The sequence below is a fragment of the Lygodium microphyllum genome, chromosome 6 (genome assembly GCF_053477565.2).
Source record: "Lygodium microphyllum isolate KBCC chromosome 6, Lygodium_microphyllum_v1.1.10, whole genome shotgun sequence".
NCBI lineage: Eukaryota > Viridiplantae > Streptophyta > Polypodiopsida > Schizaeales > Lygodiaceae > Lygodium > Lygodium microphyllum.
The window spans coordinates 101,198,810-101,219,337 of NC_141140.1; positions in this window are offsets into that span (position 1 = coordinate 101,198,810).

The following is a 20,528-nucleotide window of genomic DNA, read 5'->3' on the forward strand; positions in this document are numbered from 1 at the left end:
CACCTATCTTGCAGTTACTTACATCTTTTAGGGGAAAGTACTTGCAAATTTAGAAGAAAGTATTTGCATCTTTAAAAGGGAAGATCATCTTAAATCGTGGGTTGGTTAGATCATCTAAGTAATTCGCATTTAAATTGAGTAGCTTACATTAGAATCATAAAGGTATGATTAGTCAGCATATGACGATCACCTCAATGTGCTAGGTAGGGTTAAGCTATTATAAAATTCTGCCTAGTATCGCACTTGGGATGCCTACTTAATACTTCCAATCTTAAAGGTCCTACCCACATCCACAAAATGTTAGGATTATCTAATCGCCGTGCAAGAATGATCTAGGGTTCCTACCCTCAGGATCAGTTGACCAAATACTAGACCTCCGCAAGGAATTTAAGAACCCTAGGGCCAAAACGACTATCAGCCTAGTAGGGTTAGGTTTTGGATTGGGTCAATAGGACTCCCAAACCCTACAACTTGATCAAAGGTATTCTTGACCAAGAATACCGTGTGATGAGAAAAATAATCCCACAAGTTAGGTGCTGACACCTATCTCGTGCAACAAGCTGCAACATCGTATGGCCTTGTGTCTAAATAGTATTGCCACTCCTTAGACCAAGTTTGGCGAGTTCTAAGTACAAGTCTAATTTTCTAGAGGATGAGTAGTCATCCTGCTACATCACTCTTCCTTGGAATTATCTGCCAAGCTAGGGAAGTTACGAATTTGCCAAGAAAGCAGTTGACCAACTAAGTTAGGGCGACGAGGTTGCCCAGGATTGATTGACCTTAATATAAGGAAACGTAAGGTATTGACAATTTGGGTCAACAGGGTATAAGCCCTAACCCAAGGAGAAAAGGGTAAACAAGCAACTCAGCTTACGAAACCCTTGGGATCTTGCCAAGTCACGATTGATCCAGGACCGAATGTTGGAAGCATTCGGGGAGAAGGAATCACACCTTAGCAGTTGGTTTTGTACTTCTTTGCTCAAGGAACTAATTTAGGAAAAATAACTAATGCTTCAGGTTGAAAGCCTGGAGGGAGAGGCAGTACTAGTTACCTCCGACTGTCTGCCTGACCCTATCCAAGGGGGTTGTTAGCTGCGTCGGGTACGTGGACTGAACCAGCCATGAGAGATCTCTCTGTGGGTGCTACTTAGAGCAGGAGGACGCCTGGGTGCCAAGGGAGGCTCTGGCCGTAAATCCCTTGCCTCCGGATCCTGCACAAGAGGCCAACGTGACCCGAGATGGGATTTCGAGGCCTGCATACTAGACAACGGACGGAACTTGGAAAAGCAATCCCTGTGGATTGCTGGAATAGCCTTCGGGCAGATTTATTTGATGTATTCCAAAGACTGATAAATAAAGATCAAATGTTGAAAAAGAAACTTGCTTGACATTGTTTTTATGTGTCAGTGCTTAAGTTATGTGAAGAAACCGGTGATTAATTGGCTAATTAAGGAAGATGTTTTTGCTTGTCAAACTAAATGTGGTAGGTAATTAGATAACTAAAGCAACCCGAGGAAAGTGTGATGGATGTGACTCTGGGTCCGTCCTACTACGGAAGGGTGGTCTCGATTGGCTGGGAACTTTTCTCAAAGGAAATTGACAGCAAGGTAACAATGACCTAGAATCTATAGGACTAGAGACCCAGTTTATGTTGTTTTAGGGGAACAGAATGGGACTATGCCTTACGGGCAGAGAGATCGAGCTTCGCATCCCTCTCATTTCCCATTCTCCTTGAACCAAGTGCAGTATAAATCCGCTTCGACCCTGATGTTTCTACGCAAAGTGGTTCATCTGGGGCTCGACGCTAGCTACTTCCTAGAAACTTGACCATTAGGGAAACCCTGATTCAGGTCGGTCCTAAGTGGAAATGGCCGGAATGCTTCCGCTTCGTGGCAAACTCAAGAAGACCTAGATCACAAACCCCATGACATTCCTTGGGAGTGCCGGGCGACGCTTTCTAGACTCTCTTCCCGATGGGCTGCCAAGACGTGTCCTACAAGTGGACAGGGGGACACATTACAGTTGGTATCAGAGCGAACCAACGGGATCCAATATTTATAAGGAAACTTAATGAGGGGAAATAGAGTAATGTTGCCGTTAAGAACATTTTCTTACTTACTTATGGATGCTGGCCTGCGGAGTCGCGAAGCATGGAACAAATTCTTGGTGTTCTAAGTTATGTTTGTGACTGCAATGCGTGCTTCAGATTATCGATGGAGGCTAGGCATGATGAATATTCTAGAACATATCTACAATCCTTCACCCTTGTACATGGAACGAAGATGGACAGGTGAATCAGGAATATATTACTTAGCGGCCCACCGACTTGCATACCTTCAGACCAACTTGAAGAGAATCAAGTGGATGGAGGATTTAAAGATCATGAAGTTGTTCATTTTTGTCGAGGCTCACGCAAATGCAACCCTACATGTCGGCAGTCGAAAGGTCAAGCAGAACAAGTATGTGTACGAGGAAGTGACTCGAATAATCCCTGCTGACAGAATCAAGGTACTGGGACGTTTTGAGAAGAACGGATATCAAAGAAAGGGATACCCCAAGCTTCCTATAACCTATCGATTCCTGAAAATCCATGACCCCACTCTATATTACTACTCAGTTCCCGCAGCCGAATGTAACACAATCTTATTTTTCCCAAATTAATGTATCAGCTTGTTCTACCTTCCCAAATAAATGTACTCGAAAGGGGCTATGCCCACATGAATGAATAACATTTTTATCACTATCTGTCTTGGCTGTAAGTGTTGGTAAAGGAGTTAAGTGATTAGGTCACTTGGCTAAAAGCTGAACTGGGCATATTAATGTAATGTGAGAAACGTTTAGTAAGTTTTTAACGTAAAGAATCTTATTGCCCAGGCGCAACCTCAAGTACAGATTCCTAGTCTGACCCCTGCACTACATACGGCTGTAATTCAAGAGAAGAAGTTCCTTCTTAAACAAATCAAGCCACCTGAATTTGATGGTAAGGGAAGGACCGTCCAAACTGACGCCACGGTCTGGATCGAATCCATGGAGGATTACTTTGAGGCAATAGGTACTGCACCCGCTAACCAAGCTATGCTCGCTAAACTAAAGCTTATCAGTGAAGCAAGACTTTGGTGGAAACAATGGTGCAGAGACCAAAGGATCTCGGAAGGGTCAGTTACCTGGGAGAATCTTAAAAAAGTTGTTCGAGGGAGATATCTACCACCTGCCTGCCGCACACAGAAGATGAACAAATTCTATGAATTAAAGTAGCTTGGACTATCCCTGGATGCATACTATTCAAAGTTCGTCTCTCTCTTAAAGTACGCACCACAAATGGATATGACATAACAGGTGTCAAAGTTTTGTGTTGGATTAAATCCACCCATTAACACCCACTTGGAATCAATGTGCCCAATGGATCTACAAGACGTGCTCATTTGAGCTACACCCATAATACAGGAGGTGCAGACCAAGCCAAGGAATAACAGGACTTGGTCTTACACGGATCAAAACAAGGGAGTGCTTAGATCTCAGACCAAGAGAACGCAGGGCCAAAACCAGGGACAAAGGAAGAAAGCTAGGGCGAACGTTGTTAACAATTTCATTCCTACACAAGGTAATGGCTGCAATCTCTGTTGCTTCCATTGCAACGAGCCTGGTCACTTTAAAAGGCAGTGTCCCAAGCTTAGCAGAGGACAACGTCAAGGGCCATTCCAAGGAGCCGCCCATGGACATGGAGCCACCGTCAGGGCCAGAGGAGAACCTCCAGTATTGCCAACAAGGAGCTGGGTGATGAGGAAGATCCATCCATGGAAGCTGACTTTGAGAGGGCAACAGTTCATGCCACTCTTCACAAGAAAGGCCCGAATTGTCAATTCTCGGTGATTCAAACTCCTTCGGATTATCAAGGTAAAAGCTTCAAAACCTTGATTGATTGTGGCAGTACACATTCCTTCATTTCACCAGTTTGTGCAAAAAGATTAGGAATAGCCACAAAAGATGCACCTACCTTACTTGTGAAATTAGCAAATGTTCGTGAGGTCTCTTATATCAAGCAAACTGCTAAGGTGAAATTCCTACTGGGTGGAAAGTCGACTTCGGTTAGATTCCGAGTAATAAACCTAGGTGTCCACGAATGTTTTCTCAGTATGGATTGGCTAATACCCAATGATGCCCACATTCACTGTGGGAAGGGCCAAGTCTCCTTTCGAAATTATGAAGGGAAACTAGTTACAACTCAAGGAGAGGTTGATAAGCCAAAAATTCAACTGGCAAAAGCAACATGAATAATAAAAGGAGTTAGGAAGGGGCTACCTTTCTATTTGATTGAGCTAAATAAGCTAGATTAGAATCAGGAATCTACGGAAGAACCTTCATGGTTAAAGGAATACGCAGACGTATTTCCTGAAGAGCTGACAAAATTTCCTCCTCAAAGAAAAGTGGATCACAAAATCAAACTAGTGCCAGGAGCTGCACCAATCGCAAAGAGACCATATAGGATGTCCATCCCAGAAGCGATTAAGCTGAAGGAGCAACTCAAGCAACTGTTAAACCAAGGCTACATCCATCCTAGTAGCTCGCCATGGGGAGCTCCAGTGTTGTTCCAAAAGAAGAAAGATGGAACGCTTCGGCTATGCATTGACTACAGATGGTTGAATCAATCGACCATTAAAAACAAATACCCCATTCCAAGAATAGATGAACTTCTTGACCGTCTTCAAGGTGCGAAGGTCTTCTCTAAGATAGATCTCAGGTCTGGATATTATCAGATAAGGATCAAGGAAGAAGATATCCCAAAGATGGCATTCAGCACAAGGTATGGACACTTTGAATTCCTGGTCATGTCATTTGGGCTGACAAATGCTCTTGCTACCTTCAACAGGTTAATACAAGATATCTTTAGGCCCTATCTTGATGACTTCGTACTCGTCTTCTTTGACGATACCCTAGTCTACTCCAAGCAGGAAAAAGATCATGAACCCCAGCTTCGCATTGTCCTCGAAACAATGAGAGCACACAAGCTTTATGCCAAGAAGAAGAAGTGTGCATTTTTCAAGCAACAGATTGAATATCTAGGATTCATTGTATCAGCGGAAGGAATTTCAGTGGATCTGACCAAGGTCAGAGACGTTCTGGAGTGGCCAGCACCAACTTTTGTCAAAGAAATACGTAGTTTTCTTGGATTGGCAGGATGGTACAGGGTCTTTATCAAAAACTATGCTTTGATTGCAGCACCTCTGACTGATCTACTAAAGAAGCAAGTATCAATTGTATGGTCACATGCTGAACAGACAAGCTTTGACAAACTAAAGCAAAGCTTGGTTTCAGCACCCATCCTGAAACTTCCAGATCTTAGTAAGAGGTTTGAAGTGATAATGATGCTAGCACACTTACCTTAGGATGTGTGCTCATGCAAGAAGGTCATCCCGTAGCATACTCTTCAAGGAAACTAAAGAGCCATGAAAGGAATTATGCTACCCACGATCTTGAGCTGTTGGCTATTATCCATGCTCTCAAACTATGGAGACACTACTTGCTGGGTAACAAATTTACCTTAGTGATGGACCACAAGAATCTTAAATGGATTTTCACCCAGAATGAGCTCAATATGAGGCAACGCCGATGGATAGAAGTACTGGAAGAATATGACTTCGAAATCCAATATCGACCTAGAAAGGAGAATGTAGTTACCGATGCACTCAGTCGCAAGGCATTTTTGAATTCTCTGATTTTGCAAGATCCATCAACGGCAAGATCTCTAGCCACAAAGGTATCCATGCCAAACAACCCAATTCTTAAGCTAGCTAGAGAAGAGGCATGCCATGACCCAACCTAACAGAAATTGCTAAGGGAGATCCCCATCAAAGATCAAGACCCAAAGCTACAAGCAAAGTATCAAGAATTCTCAATAGTGGACTTGTCTACTATAGGACAAGATTATGCATCCCGACAAGCCAATCACTCAAGTAGAAGATACTTTGGGAATCCCATGACTCCCCTTTCTCAGGACATCTTGGCTATGCCAAGACCCTTAACGCGGTCAGAAAGAGCTATTATTGGGATAGGCTCAAAGGTGATGTTCTCAAATATGTCACAGAATGTTTGTCTTGTCAACGCATTAAGACCGAACATGTCAAAATGCCAAGGAAATTGCAACCACTTGACATTCCCCAAATGAAATGGAAATTCATTAGTATGGACTTTGTTATTGGCCTGCCCCAAGTTCAGGGAGGATACAACTCCATTATGTTCGTGGTAGATATGCTCACCAAGGTTGCACATCTTATCCCTGTCAAGACAAACTATAAATCCTCAGGCATTGCAAGGTTATTCATCAAGGAAATATTCAAATTGCATGGATTGCCCAGAAGAATCATTGGTGATCGTGACTCTCTCTTCACTTCACACTTCTGGAGGGCTATCTTCGAGGCCATTAGGACTCAACTCTGTTTCAGTACAACTTATCATCCCCAAACTGATGGTCAAACAGAACGAGTCAACCAAGTCATTGAAGATATGCTTAGGGCACACTGATGTCGCGAACCCAAAAAGTGGATTCAATATTTGCCACTGGTTGAGTTTGCCTACAATGCTTCTTACCAATAAAGTATTTAGATGACCCCTTTTCAAGCATTGTATGGGCACGATTGTCGTGCTCCTTTAAGCTTTTTGGATCCAACCTTGAGGGTTGAAGCTTCAAAGCAGATGCTGGAAGACATGGATGACCAAATCAAGTCAATAAGACAGGACATCCAAGCTGCCAAAGGCAGACAAAAGGCTTACGCAGACTTGAAACGTCAAGAAAGATCCTTCATTGAAGGTGATATGGTCTTCATTCGCGTACGCCCAAAGAAGAGTTCCCTATCCTTGGGTGAATGCAAAAAGCTAAGTCCAAGGTACTGTGGACCCTACAAGATTCTCAAGTGCCTAGGGCCTAATGCTTGCAGACTGCAACTCCCTGAAAACCTAAAAGTTCATAATGTATTCCATATCAGCCTATTGAAAAAGTATGTGCCTAACCCTAGTCACGTGCTTGATGATCAACAAGTTGTAATGCCGAGCCAAGGAGTCCTTAAGCTACGGCCTGACAGTATCTTAGATGTTAGGGAGAGGCATTTGAGATCCAAGACCTTGAGAGAATACCTCATCTAGTGGAAAGATTACCCGGAAGAGGATGCCACTTGGATGGATGAAAGTACTCTCAACCAACAATACCCCCATATCTTCTCGAGATGAGGACATCTCGATTCCTCTAAGGGAGGAGAATGTAATATTTCCGCAACGAAATATTAACAACTCTTGATCTCGCGCAAAAGCGGTTCAAAGTAATCTCCCACAATGGAAAAACCTTGGGCTAAGTGCTCCTTCCGCATGCATCAACAAACACCAGCCCCGCGTCGTGTATAGAAAGTCGAGCTCCAAATCCGTAGTTCACCGCAGGAACACCCCTTCAAGGGAAAAAGGAAAAAGGGATTATTTTTGCAAATTTTTTTATGTATTAACTCCCTCCCCTTCAGCCGTTGCATGGCGGAGAGAGGGAGTATGAGCTTGAGTGGTGGAAGGGCATGGGGAGGGGAAGCATGCACCCTGCCACTTGTGTGGCCACCCCCCCAATCTTCACCCTATATGAACCCCCCTCCCCAAGCTTGAGGGGGGGATTGATTGACCATGCTGCTGCTACCCGCCGTGGGGATCGTGCTGCCCACCGCCGTACATCTGCTGCCGTCGCGCCGGCAAGCTGCTGCCGCCCCGTCGCCTTCATCATCATCATCATCATCATCATCACCTCCCTCATCATCATCTTCACAATCATCACTCTCTCCGCGTCATCCCTGTATCCAGAAGCTTGGAAGCTTCTATTGAAGCTTTCCTAAGCCCAGTTCACCCGTGCCTCTCGGGTTTTGTCAAAACCGTGTCTGCAAGGCCCAATTCCTGTACGGAAGAGGAGAATCTCGGACAGTAGTAACCTCAAAGTGCATAAGGGAGCCAAGGGATATTTCGTTGAGTCGACGGATCGTGCACAAGAGACCGACGTGACTCGAGATGGGATCTCGAGGCCCGCATACTAGTCAACGGGCGAAACTTGGAAAAGCGATCCCTGTGGATTGCTGGAATAGCCTTCGGGCAAGTTTATTTGATGTATTCCAAAGATTGATAAATAAAGATCAAATGTTGAAAAAGAAACTTGCTTGACATTGTTTTTCTGTGTCAGTGCTTAAGTTACGTTAAGGAACCGGTGATTAATTGGATAATTAAGGAAGCTATTTTTCCTTGTCAAACTAAATATGGTAGGTAATTAGATAACTAAAGCAACCCGAGGAAAGTGCGGTGGACGTGACTCTGGGTCCGTCCTACGGAAGGGTGGTCCCGGTTGGCTGGGAACTTTTCTCAAAGGAAATTGATAGCAAGGTAACAATGACCTAGAATCTATAGAACTAGAGACCCGGTTTATGTTGTTTTAGGGGAACGGAATGGGACTATGCCTTACGAGCAGAGAGGTCAAGCTTCGCATCCCTCTCGTTTTCCATTCTCCTTGAACCAAGTGCAGTATAAATCCGCTTTGACCCTAATGTTTCGGCGCAAAGTGGTAGCTACTTCCTAGAAACTTGACCATTAGGGAAACCCTGATTCAGGTCAGTCCTAAGTGGGAACGGTCGGAATGCTTCCGCTTCGTGGTAGACTCGGGAAGACCTAGATTGCAAACCCCGTGACATTCCTTGGGAGTGCCGGGCGGCGCTTTCTAGACTCTCTTCCCGATGGGCTGCCATGTTTATACCTATAAACCATGTGAGCATTTTGTTTACCAATGTATCCCATATTTATATCAGCTTTGAATTATCATGGATGGGGAAAGTATCTCTTGAGCTAGGATTGTACACCCCTTTACGGTAATAATTGTTAAGGGAGAATCACCTCTCTTTTGGCTTACCGACTCACTTGGCATCCACTTTTCATCACAAGTATGGACATGGAAAGCGTATGCTAAGGTGGCTAAGGAAACAATGATGACATGTAGGGATAAAAGAATTCTCTATTATTTTCAATTATATGTAGGGTATTAATTGATAAAAGGGCTGAATAGAATGAGATTGGATAAATGGCTTACCACTTAGCATGGTGATTCACTACTTTACAATTTCTATTTTTGGTCCTCATGAACAATATTCCAATCAATGTTCTCAAAAGACATGAATCAAAGAAATGTTAGGGTTATATATTCTTATATAGAAAATGAGTAATAGAATGATTTGAATCCATTGAAAGTTAGAGGGCTAGAAGCTCTAATGATAGGCTACCTCTGATGGATCAATGAGCCTGAATAGATGAAGAGATTTGTTCATGCCTAATCTCTCTTGCAACAATGTATTAGCCTCAATACAAAAAACTTAAAAGAGACTAAGAATTGAAAATTGAATGGGGAATGACATAAGCATATCTCTTCAACTAGATTGTAATGAATGCATACAACCATGAAGAACCTTCAATATCACTTGATCCATATGAATTTAGATTGATAAGAAATGCTCCAACTTCAATTAATAGACTTTAAGATTGATCAAGATGATCCCATTTCAATGATTGAGCCCCCAGAATAGATAACCCCAAATGTGGTTGCTATATGTGATAATCCAACCTTCAAGAACTATGAGACATTCAAATCTTGATGAAATCTTCTCTAACACTAACCTTAGGAGAGTATTCTCCCAAGATTTGAGCCTCACCTTGATAAATCTTCATGTACTTGAATGCCTTAGAATGCCGCATGCTATCCATTGCACTCCATAGAAGAGAAATGCTTTGAATGTTGAGAATCTGTATCTATGTTGAAGAAGTAATGCATGCTAGAGCTTTATCTCACCCCCAAGAGTAAAGAGAACCTAAAAACTCCTTCAAATCTTCAAGGACTTGGAAGATCTTAATAAGAATCCATGGCTCCCCTTGTTATTACAATAAGAAGAATGAATATCTTGTCTCATGGAGAGCACTATAATCTTCAATGTTTGCAAAGGGAGCTTGCAATTACTATTAGCAAGTAGTAAGGCCACAAATGGAAGAGAATAATAAGTGGATCTAATATGTATGGTGATATCCCTATTTAACATAGCTTCAAGAATAAAGATTATAGTACAAAGAGAAGATTAGAGCTTTGAATGCTTGCAATGTGAGCTTGTTGTCATAACCTATTACACTGCTTAGAAGCCAATCAAGCATAATATCATAGTGAAGGAGTTGTTATCCTATTGTTTAGCCTATATGCACTACAAAATGCACCTACTACTCCACGTGACTAGTTGCTTCAAAGGTGAACAAATGACTTCTCAATGGTAAGTGCATGAAGAAAATAAAACTCATATGGTGTCTTTTTTTTATATAACACAATATTAGTGAGTTTGGGAATCTCCCAATTCCCATTTTTTGAATACTAAAAAGGTGGCACTCGGATAACATGCCCATAAGTTTCTCAAAACCATATGATGTGACCTATCATTGAAAAGTGCTTGAAAAATGGAATCTATATTCCCATATTCCCCAATATGGTGTTATATGGAAGCTTGTACAATGAGATGAAGATGGTTTCTTTTATGAAACCCTGTTGAAAAAAGAAGAAAGAAGGAAAAATAGAATCTTCGTCAAAAAGTACTAGGATTCTTAATTGTCTCTAACCCTTCTTTCCTCCATTTTGTCCAAATGCCACTAGAAATGACTTGAAAGACAACGATGACCTTTCAATTTTATCGAGAAACCACCAGTCTCTTCAAGATCCTATCCAAGAAGCTCCAAAACTGTTGTTGCAAAAGTCTCTAACTAGTCACGATTTTGAACTAACCAAATCCTATGACCAAGCCTTCAACTCAAGCTCCCTACCTTTAATGTTTGTGACTAGATTACAAAAAGAAAATGACCTTATTACTAGATCAAAGCCAAACTTTCATACTAATGTAAAGAAGGCATTTCTTATAACCTGGAAATATTCAAGATGCACCAAGAAACCTTGAAATACGCATAGCCAAGGTGACCATAGCTTTGAATCTCATTATCACATAAAAGAAATACAATGGAGAAATAAATGGAAGATAAAAATATACCTACCTCTTGCTATGGTGGAACAAGAAATATACCCCTTACTATGGTGGGAGGTCCAAATTTGGAGTCATCAAGGAGAATTTGATTAATGTGCAAAAAAAGATGTGCACATGTTTACATCTCAATCCTTTTATAATAAACTCTATGTATAGGACTTAGACTCATCACTTTATTACCCATTTAATTAGTAGTTTATTTATACTTTGAAAGGGTTATTTTTAACTCATTTAATTGCATTATAAGAGGATTTGTTAGGTTTTAGGCTTAAGAAGTTAGTTTACTTTAAAAACTAGCATTAGTTTAGTTTTAGGAGTTAACATTTACTAGTGAGGGTTAGTTAGGTGTTACTTTTAAGGGCTTAGTTTTAAATAAGGGAGACACTTAGGGATTAAGAAACTAACATTAAGTGTTAGGCTTAAGGAGTTAGTTCAATTTAGACAATTTTATTAGCTATACTTTAAGTTGTAGTTGTCAATATCTAATAGTAGCTTCAGTAGTTATATTTTTATTTAATCGGTGATACGAGTTAGTTTTAAAGAAGGTGGTTAGTTAAGGTGGATACGAGTTAGATTTAAATAAGGTGGTTAGTTAGGTGTTAGGTATAAATACTATCTAGTGTTTATTAGTTGTTTAAGTAGTTATAATTTTAGTTAATTAGTGATACAGGTTAGTTTTAAATAATGTAATTAGTTAGATGTTAGGCTTAATGGGTTAGTATTAAATAATGGGATTAGTAATTAGGGTTTAATGGAGCTAGTTTTGATTAGGATAATTGATTAATTAATAATTAAGTATTAGTTTCAATTAAAATTTATTGGATTCTAAGTAGGTTAGTTAGATATTAGGCTTAAGAGGTTAGTTTTTAGAAAATAGATATTTATCATTGAATAATTTATTATTAGTTATTTGTTGAAGGTTGAAATGACTTCTTTTTTTTGTTGATTTTTTTTGTTTTTGAGGGTTGAATGGTTGATTTTACATGACGATTGATTGGTTTGGAAGTAGTTTAAGAGTGTTTTGGATAGGGTTGAATGGTTTTGATAAGCTCATGATGTTTTTCAGTAGAGATATGAGGTTCTATGATGTTTTGTTATGTTTTGTTGATGTCTTGATAGTATCTGATTGGTTCTTATAGATTATTTTTGCTTTTGTTTTATTCTATTTTTCTTCTGTATAGAAGGATGGAGTGATAATTGATGAATTTTGAGGTTATTTGAAAGCTCATTTAATGGTTTTTGATGGTTTTGATCGGTTTTAGTTGAGTTGGATGCTTTCTATTGACCTTCTTTAACCCTCTGTTGTTGAGCTTCTGTAAATCCTCTATATGCCTCTGTATGTGTTCTATTGGATGAGGGTGTAGTATGGAAAGGTTTTCTAATCTTGAAAAAAGAGAAATGCAAGTTCAAAAGAGCTCAAAGAAGTGGAAGAAATAGTTGTTGAACACTTGAAGTAAAGACTAAAGTGAAGTGACAATGATGAGTTATGAAGAGTCATTGTAGTGGCTCTGGTGACCTTTCATAACAGACATACCTCTTGGGAGGGGTATTCATGACCAAAGAAGGGTTATTGTAAGTGATTATTGAGTATTGTAGTGAAGATCTTATATTTTATTGAGAAGAGAGAGAGAGAGAGAGAGAGAGAGAGTGTGTGTGTGTGTGTGTGTGTGTGTGTGTATGGGTGTGTGTGAGTGAGAGATAACCAATTCAACAATGTATCTACCTATGAGAGATTGTGATAGAAAGCTATGAAACCTTGAAGACTCAATAATATGTGATGTCTTTCCATTCAAAGTGGTATATTATCTTGTGTTTTGTGGTCTATCAAAATTATTTCTATGAAAAATATGAAGAGCATGAGAGGTTTTGTTAAAGTTAAAGTCGTGGAAGAATTGTTTCTATGAAGCTACGTGAAGATTTCTTATTTGCAGTTTTCTCACTACAAGGATATGAGCCTATAGTGACGGGCGTTAGCGACGATAAATAGTAGCGCCGCTATTAGCGTCGCAAATGCGATGCAAATAGCGATGGTACCCAGAGAAAAAAACGCGGACCGAAACCTGAGCGCGTCATTTTTCGCACATTCACGATGAAACAGAGAGCGAGAGGGAGAGTGAGAGGGAGAGCGACCATCTTACTGAGAGGGAGAGAAAGAGAGAAAGAAAGCTTCTCACTGCCACCACCACCGCTGCCGCCACCGCCGCCGTTCGCGAAGAAGAGGAGGAGGTGTATGGAGGGCAAAGAGGAGCCACCGTCGCGAAGAGGAGCCGCCAAACCCTTCTTCGAGTCTTTACTGTGAGTGCATTGTCCATTCTTGCTTTGCTTTTGTGTTTTCTCTCTCTTTTACTTGTTTTTTGTATAATTTGTGTATATTGAGAGAGAGAGAGAGAGAGAGAGAGAGAGAGAGAGAGAGAGAGAGAGAGAGAGAGAGGAAATGAAAGAGAGAGAGAGAGAGAGAGAGAGAGGGGGGGAGAGGGAGGAAGAGGAAATGAGAGAGGGAGAGGGAGAGGGAGGGAGAGAGAAAGAGAGGGGGAGGGGGAGGGAGAGGGAGAGAAAATGAGAGAGGGAATGGGAGTTTTCTCTCTCTCTTTTACTTATTTTTTGTATAAAATATGTGTATTGAGAGAGGTAGAGGAAATGAGAGAGAAAGAGAGGGAGAGGGAGAGGTAGGGAGAGGAAATGAGAGAGGGAGAGGGAGGGAGAGAGAGAAAGAGAGGGAGAGAAAATGAGAGAGGGAGAGGGAGTTTTCTCTCTCTCTTTTACTTGGTTTTGGTATAATTCGTGTGTATTGAGATAGCAAGAGGAAATGAGAGAGGGAGGAAATGGGAAAGGAAGAGGGAGGGAGAGGGAGAGGGAGAGAGAAAAAGGAAATGAGAGAGGGAGGGGAGAGAGAAAAAGAGAGAAAAAACATTAAACATAATAGGGGAAGAGAGAAAGAGAGAGAGAGGGTGAGGGAGGAAGAAGAAATGAGAGAGAGAGAGAAAGAAAGAAAGAAAGTTATATTAACGTCTTCTAAAGACCAAAACTGGCCTATGAGACAAACTGTGATACAACTGATGAGGTCCAGCTATCCAAAATAAAAGTGCTAAATGAAAAGCTAAAAACTGGAAACTGAAAATACGGTGCTGTGAGTGTGATAAGTGTCGTGTATGTGTATGTGCGTATGTAGCTCTGGTACTCCAGATAATGGCTACAAAAGGGGAACAGATGTCGGCTGTGATAGGGGAACAACTGTCGGCTGTGATAAAGTGGTGCGATGTGTATATGTAACAGATGCAGGGAGATATACTATCCTGGGATGTAGTAGCAGTCGTCGAAGTCGCTAATAGCAGGTGATCCCTCCTGGATGCAGGATGTGGTACATCGGCGGTGGAGAAAGAGCAAACTGGAGATCTAAGATCCAATGTGTCGAGTGTCGTCGGATCTCAGTCTGCTGTCGATGTAGATCAAGAATCCTCCGATCTCCTGTCGGTGTGGCTGTGGGGTCTGAAACCCATGGATCCTCGTGCGGTGTCGGGTACGTTGGTCCTCAGCCTGCTGTAGTGTGAGCCCGGAGGTCTAGCTGGAGGCTGATATAGTAGCTCTCACTCTGTCTGTCTGAAAGAACTATGTAATAGTCATCTGGGTGGGCCCCTCTCTGACTGGGACCCATTGTGTGCTCTACTCTCTGATGTGCCATGCCTCTCCCAGAAAACAGCCAAATGATCTCTGATCCATATCAGTCATATATCCCTGAAGTGAGCTGCTCAATGTGTATCTAGATCTCAACTCTGAGTATGCCGGGCATCTGAGAACAAAATGCTCCTCACTCTCCACCTCTGATCTGCAAAGGGGGCATATCCTCTCCTCCCGCGGGATGCCACTGGCTCTGCCACTCTCAATCATAAGCTGATGTGATGATACCCTGAGCTGTCCAATAAGAACTCTCAATCGATGTGGCATATAGATCTGCATATATCTCGGAATCTCTATGAATCCCTGCTCTGATATCCTCAAGAACTGTGTATAATAATGTGCCATCTTCGATGGCAGTGGCTGTGCAGGGCTGACCCATGTCCTCTGTATATAAATATGCCATATCTCCTGTCTGATGACTCTGTTCCTCTCAGAGAGAGAGAGGGTGTAAGTGGGAGCCTGAGTATCATATAGAAGAGGTGGGAGTCTATCAATGTCCAGCCCATGTCTGTCAAACCAAGCTCTAGTCTATGCATACTATGATGTGGTATCCCCCCCTTGAGTCATCTCCTGAGATGCCATATATGCTCTATATGCAATGCGATCTCTGTCCATATCCTGAAATGAGGGAGGGAGAGGAAATGAGAGAGGGAGAGAAAGAGAGAAAAGGAAATGAGAGAGGGAGAGGAGAGAGAAAAAAATGAGAGAGGGAGAGGAGAGAGAAAAATCATTAAACCTAATAGGGAAAGAGAGAAAGAGAGAAAAAGAGGGTGAGGGTGAGGGAGGGAGAGGAAATGAGAAAGGGAGAGGGAGACGAGAGAGAAATAAATGAGAGAGGGAGAGAAGAGAGAAAAATCATTAAACCTAATAGGGAAAGAGAGAAAGAGAGGGTGAGGGTGAGGGAGGGAGAGGAAATGAGAGAGGGAGAGAAAGAGAGAAAAGGAAATGAGAGAGGGAGAGGAGAGAAAAAAATGAGAGAGGGAGAGGAGAGAGAAAAAGAGAGAAAAATCATTGAACCTAATAGAGAAAGAGAGAAAGAGAGGGTGAGGGTGAGGGAGGGAGAGGAAATGAGAGAGGGAGAGAATGAGAGAAAAGGAAATAAGACTTTACAATAAACTCATCCTAGGCTCATAGGGGTTAGGCCGATCCTCAACAAACCTAAGGGATATGTGGCTAGAGAACCCTATCACACTTGCGCCTCCTAGCATAATGTTCTTCCTACAAAGAGACCTCTCATACATGGGGCTTGTCCTAGCCTCCACCACGCTCAAACTATCCCCTTGGTGAAGGGATCTAGCCACTAACCTTGAGGGAGGTTTAGTGTGTAACCAAATATCCACCTATGAGGGCACAAGAACTTTTGTAGAAGTATACAACGAAGGCAATCAGCCTATCAGTTAGAAAAACATTCATTTTTCATAACGTAAATCCAAAAATAACTTTGGATATTCCATAAAAATCAATCTCTTCTTAAAAAGACAAATACAAAAAACTAAAACAGCATCATTCTAATGCTTCACAAAAACTGGGTCGTAGTCGTGGTCATAGTCGATTTGTGCTTGTGTTCTCCACGGTGTGTTGGCTATGGGTGTCAAATGCTCTAGTCGGATCTCTCTCTCTTTCTCCTCTCTCTTCTCTCAACCATTCTCTCTCCCTCAATCTTCCCTCTTTCTCTCTTCCTATACTCTCCCTAAATCCTTCTCTCTCCCCTATCTCTTTTTTCTCTCTATGTCTCTTTCTATTTCTACCTCTCTCACTTCTCTCTTCTTCTCTAACTTTACTCTCTCCCTAACTCTTGTCTCTCTCTTCATCTCTATATAAGTAGTCGTAGTTATAGTTGTGGTCGTAGTCGTAGTCGTAGTCGTAGTCGTAGTAGTGGCTGTGGTCGTGGGCGCGTGGTCGTAGTCATGGTCGTGGTCGTGGTTGTAGTCATAGTCGTAGTCGTGGTCATGGTCGTGGTCATCATAGTCATAGTCGTAGTCGTAGTCGTAGTCGTAATCGTAGTCGTAGTCGTAGGATATCTTTTGCTTGCCCTATTGCCACTCCTTGTAGAGTGAATCACTTGTATATTCACATGAAGAAAGGAATTTTAAGTCAAAAAAAGGAAGGAAAAAAGAGAAAGAAAAAGAGAGAGAAAAGAAAAGAAAAGAGAACAAAAGCTCCATGATTAGTTAGGTGCACTCACCTTTCACTACACCTAGGGATCCTCAAGTTCGATGCATCCAGTGGATTTGGTCAACTGGCTCCGCCGTCTCTAACCACCTGGCCCTTCCCTCACTACACAATCTTAGGGCACCTCAAGGGCAGGACATCATGGGCTTCCTCAAATGACCTATCACCCTGAGTTTTGCATCGCACCATAACAATTCACCAATTGGGTCCTCAAGTATAGGAAAACACTCCAAGCTTGCTTATCGACCCATCTCCCAGTTGCACTTGCATGTGCACAAATCACCACACATGTCAGCTTGATACACCCCTTAAGGAGAGCACAAGTTGGCTTGCATTATTTTTGTCAAGGACTACTTGAAGAACTCAAGAACCATCCATATCAGTGGTCTCTAAACATCATCTACAGCATTAGCACAAGCATTGTTTTTTTTAGGACTAGTTGTTTGTCGCATCGTTCTTCATTGGGCACGTTCTTCTTTATCAACAACATCCATTTCTCCACCATCAGGACTCCTACTTCATCATCATGATTGTTTTTAGCATTCAACATCTTCGGTGCAAGCTACAGCATGCTACAACCTATGATGTGAGTACCATGGGACTCACACTTGTCTAGGTGAAAAATAATGTTAACGGTATTTTGAGAAGGCTACAGAAAGCACAAGTGTTGGCTACTATTTTTTATGGATATTATTTTTGTAGAGCTTTAGTGCATTATTTTTGGGCACTTGGATTATATTTATAATTCATGGACATCATCAAATTATAATGGATGTATTACTTTGTAAGAGCTAGACTCACTCCTATGCACATTATATTCACCATCTACAATTGTATTTGTCACACCCATAAGTGTTACATGGGTTGCACACATGTATTTTTTATTAGAATATCTTAGCTTGGTCTAATTAGGCTAAGGTTGAAGCATACAATGATGATTGACCGGCCTAGAGCCCACAAAGTGGGTAGGATACCCAAGAGAGGATGCAAACCCTAAACACAAAAGATGCACAAATCCTAAATGCAAAAGGGATGAAAACCCTAACCCTAACCCTAATTCTTAGTCTATATAAAGATGGGAGGTTTCAATTGTATTCACCCTTTTTGGCACATCCATGCTACAAAAGCTGTATCAATGTGACTACTCAAGCTTTCTATTCAATCTTTCTAGTCTATCATCTTACTTCCATTGTGTTGAGAGTGACTTAGAGGGAGAGAGTGAGAGGTGTGTTGAGCAAGGGATTAAGGGAAGGTGAATCTCTTCACCAACATCTTGTTTTTCTCATCTTCTCTACTAGCTCTTTAACTCATTGGCGTGCTTGGTTGTGGATGCAAAGGAGTGATGGCATTGGATCATGTTGATCATGGTTGTGGAACCATCTTCGAGCCTTCAAGTTATCAAACACAAGAAGATAAGTTATGTGAGTTCATTACAACTTGAGCTAGTCTTGTGTTCTTGCTTTCTTGGGTTGGAGAGGAGGATGCTTCATTAGTTAGAGTGGAGTGTTGAAGAAAAGGTGAAAGATTGTCGCCAAAGTGTTCTGAAACAATAGAAGTCCGTCCAAACTCCCAATTGTTGGTGCATTAGGCTCAATAGGAAGGTGTTGTGAGTGACTTAGGGAGATAGGTCTGTCAAAATATGCTACCCTTGATGTGCCCTAAGTTGTGAAGTGGAAGAGAGCTAGGGTGGTCCCTAAGTGGAGTGATTGTGATGCTCATAGAGTACAAATGGACGGATTTTATTTTTGTTTCCGTTTCTTTTTCACTTCACTTCTTTTCTTTTCTTTTCTTTTTTATTTTTCATTTGTTTTCTTTTTTCTATTTTTTAAATTATAGAGGGAGTACATTAAGTGGCATTCCATTCATGGGGGTAGGGACTAAGCTAACAACAAGGAGGCTTAAGGTATTTGCTTAGGAAGGCCCTATTTTGTATATAGCCCTTCAAGTTAACTCTTACATTGAGGAATGTAGGTGACAAAAACCTATGAACTATAAGAGTGCCAACTCCTCCATTTACGTCTAGAGTATGAGACATGGAAACTATGAGTTCCAAATGATTGGAATTTGTGAGGTTGTGGTCTATGCTTGGGAACCCACTTGATTTTTTGGATCATAGCTTTGGTTATGGTCTCTAGATGCTGGTGGGACTTCACCATCGGTGTACATTGTGGTGCACTATCCCCCTCCATAGGGGTGACACTAGGTTTAACCACCGATGGCAGTACATGCCCTTGGATGGACGTGGTGCCCTTGCTAAAAGCCATTGATATTCTAACATTTCCTATGGCAAGGTGGATACGCTGTGAGTTGTACTCAATGTTATAGTAAACTTATTTTTTGAACACATGACCCAACAATGATTCCTTGCTAATACTTTTGTTTGTTAGGTAGTACATAAAAGATGATGAGTAGACTCTCAGTCTTGATAAGAACTATTAGTTTGCATTTTCCCAAGAGGGGATAGGATTGCCCCCCCAAATGGGTGGGTTTTGCATTGGTCGGTTGCAATTAGGGTTGACCCATAGCATTCCAATGTTCATACATTAAGATATTAGAGTCAGCTCTCTCATCAATTAGTAAGTCAAAGGTGTATGCCTTTTGAGCAATCCACTATTATACGTAGGTAGACTGGTACTACTACTTCCTCATCCTCATCCTCTAATTTAGTGATGGTTGCAACGCCCACATTGATTGGTGGTTCTATCATTGGAGGTGCATGGAGTGGATGTGATGGAGAGTAATACTTTTTTATCTGACTTCTGTTGAAAAATTCTATGCTCTCTTCCTCTAGGGTTTCGAGTTCCACATTGCCTGTTTTACTGATATTCCAAACCTTGAAAGGTATCACTTCCCTAAATTGCATCTTCTACTTGTGTCCCTTAACAAAGTACAACAACACTAGGTCTCCTCACTCGAAGTCTTGTTGTTCGATGTGCTTGTTAAACCAACTCTTGCATCGTGCTTTCTCACAGCTTAGGGCATGGGTTGTAATGAGACGAATCTCATATAGGCGTTCTAGCTCTACCAACGGATTTGTCTATGCTTCCTTGCCCTCCCATCTCTCATGGACTGCTACTCTCAACCTTGGAACAAAGAACTCTACTGGTAGAATCGCTTTAGTTTCATAGGTCAATTTGAACGAGGTCTGTCCTATGGCCATTTTGTAGGCTGTCCCATATGCCCACAAAGCTACCATGAGCTTGTTGTCCCAATCAAAGCAAGAAGTAAAGACTACCTTTGTTAGAACATTCACCGAGATCTTGTTCGTGGATTTAGCTTGAATGTTAGCTTGAGGATAATATGGTGAGGACTTCCAATGGATTGTCAAGAAGGTGGATAATAAGTAAACAATCACTTCATTGATGAAGTGCATGCCTTGGTCACTGACACCAACTTCATGGGGCAACCGAACCATGAGATTACTTGCTCCCAAAGGAACTTCGCCATGGTTCTAGCATCATTTTTGTGAGTTTCTCCAGCTTCTGCCTACTTAGTGAGATAGTTTGTGGCAACAATGATGTACTTGGCTTCTGAGAATTGTGACATATGGTTTATTGGACCAATGAAGTCAATTTTCCATTTCTTGAATGGTTGGCATGCAATCACCATGGTCAA